Genomic DNA, 8879 nt, shown 5'->3' with positions numbered 1-8879 from the left:
GACATCAGGAAAAAAATTTTCACAGAAGGGGTCATTGGGCACTGGAACAGGCTGCCCAGGGAGGGGGTCGAGTCACCTTCCCTGGAGGTGTTTAAGGGACGGGTTGATGAAGTGCTTAGGGACATGGTTTAAGGGAGTGTTAGGAATGGTTGGACTCGATGATCCAGTGGGTCCTTTCCAACCTGGTGATTCTATGATTCTATGATTCTATCTCTAAAATAAATACAACAGCAATATTTTATCTACAAACCACAAGTGCCAGTACTGCCTCATGAATCAATCCAATTACACTTTTTCCCCAAGACTGAAATATCTGGTCCATGTATGTACACTTTGAATGCCATATATATTAAGAAAGACTTTCCTACAAAGCAGAACAATGCAATCATGAAATTCATCAAAGGAAGCATATCTAGATCATGCCCATAAAGTACAAGGAATTCTTGTTGCTTGACATGTTATGGAAATAAAATCTTCTACTGGAAGAGCTGTATCACTCAGCTATAGTAGGACTTGTAAAATAGTTGTCTACCTCTGTCACTTTTTCTGCACTCGAATGTCATAACATTTTTTTGTGTCTTGATACATCAGCAAAATCACCAAAGAAACATCACAAATATCTCCCATATTAATGTAAGAGAAAGGTTATTTTTCAGTTTGAAAACATAAGCAATATGGGACATATGACTTTCTGAGGAAGAAAGCAGTCACACTAGAGTGAGTACTTCTATCCTGATCTACCACAAAGTAGAAGTACCAGTAACACTAAATCAGCATTCAACCTTATTTATTATTATAACATTACCGGCAAAGATAAGTTCACTGTCTGGCACGTGGTACAGAAGACAGAACTCTACTACAATTTTCTGTGAAGAGAAGACAATTCTCCCATACCTTTTTGATGAGAAAGAATTCATGATATCACAAGTTAGGTAAATTCAGTCACTCTGAATGGTGCTTAAACAAAGTTTCATAGTGATGTAAATAGACTGGCTTTAAGTAAATCTAATTCACCTCCATCAGTTTTTAAGCATAAACAAGTCCTTGGTGATGACATTAGTGACTCTCCTTTTAAATGATGCCAATGAGCACCACTACTGCAATAATAAGCTGCTCACACCTGCGTTAGCGTGTCAGCCTGTCTCAGTGCCGGAGGAATAAAACATGAGGATGAGGTTGCAGATGAAGGCCAAGTTTTTTCACTCAAGGCTCTTGAGAGATATGATGTTCCATGGAAACACTGGGAAATGGTCATACTATAAATGCTTCTGCTCCATCGAAAAGGCTAAATCCAGCATGGATGTCTGAGATATCACCCTGCCCAACTTCTGTATGTCAAATATTCAAAGCTGATGCTGAGATGTCTCTTCTTAAATGTGGTTTCCACTGGAGAGGTGTTTTACTTATTCTTCCTCAGTTTATCGTGCTTCATATTTGGGGAGTGAATCACTGACAACCAGCAAAGTATATTTACTGTCATAGCATTGCCTGAACCTCAGATTGTCGGCTCAGGTCCACATGCTTCACCAGGCACAATCTTCTAAGAGATAATGCTCAGTCTCCAAACTCATCATACAGTAATCTCATGACTTCTGCAAATAAAATGTATTAAAATATGGATAAACAACTTGTATACACATTCTCATTATTGCAGTTTTTGTTTAAGACTGCAACCTAAAATGTATAGGAAGAGGCTATGCTTTGGAAGGGCAGTAAACAGTTTGGCAATACACTTGGCATCAACTTCAAGACTGATAAAGTTTAAAACTAGTGGTCTTCTCTACATGTCATTGGAGAGGGAGAAATAATTGATGACACATTCTTCCTGAAGACTGGAAAACATGTACATAGATTTGGCCACAGACCATTTTGCATGAGACAGTTGTTTATAAGTCACACAGGGTTACTTCCCACAGACCAGAGAGATACAGCTTTTCTGAAGAACAGAAGGTTATGTGAACACTGGGCTCTCAGTGAGCTCATTTCCAGACCTGCAGGACCATATAGCAATCCATGACCTTACAAGTGGGATATTCAACAGTAAGGGAGCCAACCAGGTCACACAGCCTCAGAAGAAAGGTCCCAGTCAGATTTCTGAAGGAATTTCAAAGTCTTAGAGCAAGGGCTGGAAACTTGGAAGGATGCTTGAGGCTAATCATAATAGCTGTGGGAGAGAGTATTAAAATGTACAGGAACAGGTACCAATTAATGTTTGGCAGAGAGGTAGATCAGGAAGATGCCAGAGAATTTTATCAGGGTAAACCTGAATAAGAAAAAAACAAACCAAAATCAACCTAAAATGTTCAAGACCACCAGATGGCATTTCCAGATCTACCCCCTCTCCCCTCATTACCGGCAAAGATAAGTTCACTGTCTGGCACGTGGTACAGAAGACAGAACTCTACTACAATTTTCTGTGAAGAGAAGACAATTCTCCCATACCTTTTTGATGAGAAAGAATTCATGACATGTGGGTGAAGTGCAAAGTTCTGCAAGCCTCCCTTTGAGTTTCACAATGAAATTAGTGTTTCCAGAGTCCGAGCTTCAAAAAAATGCACTTAACATGACTACTTGTCACAAATATATAGAGCAGCTATATAGCAAGTTAAAAAGCTTCCATGTAACCTAAAGGACAAGTGAATGCAATGCTGTAAAAAATTACATTACAGTAATCTACCTGGATTTGGCAGGGCTGCAACTGACCTGTCTGATCTGAGCTGAATACACATATCTAGATGATTTTCCACTCCATTCCATGTTACCCATACAAGATTTACCAATGCCTAGGTAAAATTTTCCTTCCCACTATGCTAAATAACAATAGCTGACTGTATGTACGCCCATGATACGGTACAGTGTCATCCTGTTATAACACTGGATTGGACAATGTTACCAACAATCCTAAAATATGACTTAATAGCACTAACAGCCTGGAGAAAAGCATGCTTAGGTGGGAAATTTTAGAGCAACTCTCTAGATTGATCAAATGTGACTATACTAGTAAATTACAGTGTCAGTCCCATGGACTAGGGTGCTGGGACATAGTCAGGCTATTAAAATGTTAGAAAGGTCCCTGGCACAATTTCAGCCCAGGCCTGCTAGTAGGGCTCAGGAGTCAGTCCAAGTGCCTCAACCCCAGCTCCAGGGAAAGGGAGCATGCAAAGGGTGTTCCCAGCCAGAAGGTGCCACAGAGCTGGAGAGTACACCAGTAATGCCCTTGTCTTGGATAAAGATGCAGTTGTTTGATCCTTCAATACACTTTCTTGAGGCTCCCACATCTCCTGTGTCTTGGGTGCCAAGTCTTCACTCTGTGTGTGAGAAAATTATTTAAAGGCTTTTGATTCATCTTAACGAGGTACAGATTTATTGGAAAAAAAAACCAGAAAACTCTTTAAAAGTTTCAAGTGATAGAAAACATTGTTTTCTGACTCTTTTAGCCTCAAGTCCTTATAGGATGAAAGTTCCATTTATGCTATGTTAGATATGGGAGCAACATGCAGATAAGAAATCTGCATCTCTTCCAAGACAAAAATGTTCTGGCTTCAGTCCTGTATATTGTAGTTCTGAAGGTAGATCAAAAGTAACTAAAAGTAGGGGCAGTGGGTTTCCAACAGTACAGATCAAACCTCCAGAATTTTTTTATTAATTCAGCAGTTCTAAGCCACTTCAGGCCAAAGAGACACCAAGACTATCTTGTTTCTACTGCAGGTATGGGGAGAAATAACTTCTTACCTAACCCAACAAGAAGCAACTTTTCACAGCTATGCACCAAAGCTTTACTCAGAATCCTTTTTTCAGGGATTTGCTTATTGCTTCATATGCTGAAGTACACTAAAGGATCAGGTACTCTCAGTGAGCCGGGTTCCTTTTTTGAAGGAAAAAGGAAAGTACATAGCAAGACATTGATAATGCATCTATGTTTGTAATATTTTTTCTTTTTTCTTCTTTTAAGCTATATGAGCAATAAAAAACTATTTACAAGGCATACAAACTTCAGTTTATAGCTAACTCCCTGTCTGTGTTGTCTCTGCAAGTGTCAAAACAGACTTGTATTTCATACCAATAAAACATGAATTTCATGCCAAGAACAGCAAGAAACAAAACAAAATGAAGCTATTTCCTCAGAAAAAAAAAATTATAACTCTGACAAATCTGCCTCTGATCCCATAATTGGGCTGGTGGGAGCAAACACCATGGGAACCCATATAGCAGCCTGTTTCTGCATATCCATTCCAGTAGGTCCCCTTGTAGTTTCCAAACTGTACTGAGAGGGTGCTTCTTTCCTCCAATTAGTTCCTTACTTCTCAAGTGTTCCAGTTAATTTCAGAGGGTGAAGGGTTGTGAATTTAGCCCAGAGTGTGAAATCCAGAGTTATTGCTAGAGCTGGTTAAAATTTTTTCCAATGGAATGCTTTTTTCCATCAGAAAATGCCTTTTTGTCAAACCAAAACTGCTCTCTGAGGCATGTTGATTTTCACAACCTTTTGTTTTGGGGAAAAAATTGGGTAGAAGTACTGTGAGAAGGTCAAAATATTCCATTTCAACATTTTGGAATGGAAGCTAAAAGGGAGGAGGTGTTTTTTCAAAACTACTTTTTGTTTCAAACTGTAATTTGCTTTCTATCAGAAAAAGAAAAGTATTGTGATGCAAGGATGTTTTTTTCAGTCATAGCAATTCATTTGTTTTCATTCTGATTCAGAGCAAAGTAAATGTTAATTTCCTAGAACTCCTTTGGAAATTGAAATTTCTTGTGCCGTCATAGAACTAATTAGGGCTATATTGTAGTTGTGAATATATGGGAGATACATTTTATTCATCAATTCTTTGCAACAAGTGCTTAGATGGTTACTTGAATCTAGCAATTTTCTCAGTTAAGTAAAAACCAATATTCATACAACCACTTGGCTTGAATAAATGTTCACGGATATGAACAATGAAGACATAAAACAGTCATATGTGACAGCTGATAGTGATTTTCCATAGTATTCTTGTACAGATCTTTAACCAGTCAGATTTCACGTTTGTTAGCTCTGAAATAAAGATAAGTATAGATCTTAATATGTTTTGAGTAATGTTTTTAAATGAGGCCCTTCTTGACCTAGAAAATTAAGTTTATCTTTAAGTTCATTCCAGTTCAATTAGAATGTGTTAATTGAACCAGATCTAATTTTTCTTAGGTGATAATAAAATATTTTGTTTTGCTTGTATTTCTTTAGTGTGTTTATTTTATTTCAATCATTTGATACTAGTCCTGGTAAATCACACACATCACATAGGTCTGTCACAAATGAATAAAAGCATTAAACTCTCAGATTGTTATCTGCACCTGACTCTAAAACAACACCTTACAGAGATCTCCTTATATTTATAATTTTCTAGCTATACTTCATGCCTTGAGTCATAAAATAACACAGAACTGTGTGCTAACTTACACCACATTTGCACTTCTAAAAGGGCATTGAAAAATCAAGAGATCAAAGATCTTAGAGCATAGTGTAGATCTAAACCAAAAAGTAGCACTATTTGTTTGATCGTGTTAAACTTCTAAAAATATCTTCTTCTTTAATAAGCAAGTAGGGTGATTCATAGGAATCTAGAAACTTGGCCTCAGTAGAGAGGTATCACCAACACCTCGTGGGCAGAACAAACATGTCCAAAGCTCTGAGAGAGGTGCTGTCATCACAAGAATTGGCCCCTCCTTCCACTGCTCCTGCTTGCCCAGTAAAAGTCAGCAACTTCCAGGCCTGCCAGGTTACTCCCCAAGATTTCAGGAGTAGCTTAAAAACTAAAAGGTCCTAAAAAAATTATTAATTTCAGGTCCTTCTTTATTGCCTTTGACCTTTTAATGTTTCTGTTTCATGTTCTGAAGACACTTCTTCTGCTTTAAAGCCCTAAAACTTAATTCTTAAAGACAGACTGAGATTTCCAGTTACTCATCTGATGCCAACAGATGAGATTTTGACGTGGGAGAAAAGAACATTGGAAAACATCAAACATACCCACTTCTCTGGAGCTACCCAGGCTGTGTCATTTGCAAATACAAAGGTGGTAAATCTTGTCATATGTTCCTCGGAAAAAAAGAGAAGTAAATCTTGATTGTGACCAGCAAAGTATAATTCTTGTTTAAGTGAGTAACGCTAGATCTTCAGCCAGCATAAGGTATCCCAAACATAGTTAGTCCTTAAAGGTTATGAAGACAGAAAATGAGAACATTATAGTTCAACTCAACTGAAGTAGCATTGGGCCCTAAGTCCAACTACATTATCTGGTCTTTCATTTTCACGTGTACAATAAATTGTAAGAAAGTTGATCATATCCAAAGCATGTGTATTGGTGGATGAATAAATTCAGTATGCCAACTTACAGAATATTTGTGTTTGTGTGCCCTTTGTAAGTATTCACAGGATGAAATAATCAACTGTTGTAGTTACAAAAACCTCACTTCTTTGTAGTATGAATTGTGTTAATTTTTAAAAAGCATAATATTAAGTGCTGTCTTCATCAGGCATTTATATAGGCAATAAAAGACGCAGGAAAAAAGTTTTACTTGGTGCTTAAACACATAGTCCCTGGCCCTTTCAGGTTTCTATCAGGATCTTCTTGCTCCTGCCATCACTACACCCTTCGATTCCCACTTCCTTTGGCAGAGCATCAGCATAAACTCCTTGTTAATACTCCCATTTCATGCCTATATCAGAAAATCTCTCCTTAACTCCTCCTTAGTTTAGCTAGAATCTGAATGTGGATGTTATTCACACGTTTCAGTGTAGAGACATAATCCTAGCAAGCAGCAATGGGTCTGTATAAATTGTAGCTGCTTTGTCTGATAATTTCCTAGGCTCTGCTGTTAGTTCCTCAGCTGACCTTCTGCAATTTTGTTTCTTTCTTTGCTTGTTTTTTAACTTATAAGAATGGGCTGGAGGGACCCTTTCTCTCCTTTTTTTTATGTGACCTATTGCCATCTGGATTCCTGGACAATGGACCAAGTGCTGGGCTTTGTTAGAAGCTATGGGTTCTATATAACTATCTCTTCTGACTCAGCCACTTATGTCCAATGTACAGCCTCTGAGGCTGCTGTAGTTACATGGAGAAGATGGTCGTGTAAATTGTTTGAGCTGCTCTGACACTGTCTAACTTACAAGGAATGTCCTTTTTCAAAATCATTTTTCTTTGAATAGAGCAGCTATCAATTTTTTTTTAAAAAAAGGAAGCATCTTTCAGGCTGTGTAAACACACCTCCTCTCAGGCGTGGACAGGCTGCTCTGCACAGGCTCCAAGGTGGCTGGACCCTGGCCAGAGGAATGCAATAGCATCTTCTGGGGGGCAGCATAGATGAGCTTAGGCTCTCCTCCCAGGCTGACTCTGCGCGCGGGTGGAACAGCACCAGCCAGGGGCACTGAGCTGTGTAGACGTGCCCAGAGAATTCTCCTGCCATTCAGGTTTCTTTTCCAGTTAGTGTTTTTCCGCAGGCAGTCTCTAAGATTTTCTGAGGACACACTCACTTTGCTGCTCCGACTGTGTCCTCGGTACTCCTGTCTCTCTGAGACTCTCCTCAGCTGCTCTGGCAGCACTGGCACACACAGCCGCATCCATCCATGCTGCTGCTTTGTTCCCAGTGGCTCTCTGAGCTGCAAAAAGAGTGCGGCTGGCAGGTGATGTACTTCTCCCTTCCCTCTGTTTCCAAAGAGAATGATTACCCTGCCCCTCTTTATGGCCTAATGGAAGAGTCGCTTCTACACACACCTGCCTAACAAGGTCTGACCAGCTTGCTACAGCAATAACAACTGACACAGCCAGGAAGAACCTTCTGTTCCCCAAGTGCTCACTGCTCCCACCTCATCACCTTATCAGATATTCCTGACTTAAGTCCTGAGTCCTCTTGTCACATTAACAGGGGTCAGTGTGAGATGAACTGACTTTTGGGGAGCTTCTATAGGGAACACTTGGAATATGGCCAGGACTCTATCAGCCGCCTAATGATAAGATCAATGGCCGTAGGTGAGACCACGGACAAGAAGTGGAAGGTAATATTTTGTTTAATCAAAATATTAGGGATAAAACCTTGGCCTATCTGTCTAAATGGGATTTACTGCGCTGGAGAAAACAACATGCCTTTCTTAGACTGCTCATTCTCTTTGCAGTTGTTATAGGCCCATAGTGCAATTTAATGCACAAATCCATGTACTCCTGACCTTTAGAAAAGGTACCACTTTCAACCTCCTGCACTGAATTCTCCCTTCTCCACCCACACTCACACACAAGTCTTCTGCAAACAATGTGGCAGGCAGCAGGAATCTGTTTGGTAGCGAGTTTTCCACAATTACATAAGTGCAGCCTGAGAGTTGATGCAGAGGTAGTTGAAAATGTGAGAGTGAGATTTACCGTAATATAATTAGATCATTTACAGTAAGAGGGAATGCTCCTTCCCATGTTAGGCCAAATGCCATAGGAGCCTCCCGCTACTCCTCCTCTGAGTCATCTTTCCAGAGGCACTTCTGAGAGCCAGCCACCCTCAGGTGTTGAACAGTGTTTGTGCTGTGGGTGAAAAAACGTGTATACACGCAAACAACCTGAATTTGATTAAGCAAACAAGGGCAAAGAAACAAGAGGACTGTGGTTTCTTTGAATGTCTGTCTGTCTGCTTGGTGACAGAGCCAATGCATGCAGTCTTAGCCACAATACCTTGACTCATCATGCAGTCTAGAAGCAGCACTCATCCCTGGGGGGGCAGGAGCTGAACCACATGCGCACACTGGAGAGTGGCTGGGAGAGCACTGACAGCCTTATCATGCTCCTCATCCATGCTCGTCCACACCATGGTGAATCTGTAGTCCAAGATTTATCATCATAGCATAAGCAAGTACTTTAACTTTGGCCAGC

The 8879-nt window shown here is 39.9% G+C and overlaps 1 long non-coding RNA gene across 1 annotated transcript; it reads right to left on the bottom strand.

The window, feature by feature from the left end:
- Positions 1-756: 756 nt before the first annotated feature.
- Positions 757-7661, bottom strand: LOC128851760 (uncharacterized). Its single transcript, XR_008449192.1, has 4 exons — positions 7502-7661; positions 5999-6179; positions 3733-3865; positions 757-3308 (listed from the first exon to the last, which is right to left on the bottom strand). It is a non-coding gene; the product is annotated as an uncharacterized LOC128851760 (long non-coding RNA).
- Between the last annotated feature and the right edge of the window lie 1218 nt (positions 7662-8879).

This window comes from Cuculus canorus, chromosome 3 (assembly GCF_017976375.1).
Source record: "Cuculus canorus isolate bCucCan1 chromosome 3, bCucCan1.pri, whole genome shotgun sequence".
Taxonomy (NCBI): Eukaryota; Metazoa; Chordata; class Aves; order Cuculiformes; family Cuculidae; genus Cuculus; species Cuculus canorus.
The sequence above is the reverse complement of the archived record's forward strand: the minus strand, read 5'-3'. Positions and strand labels throughout refer to the sequence as shown.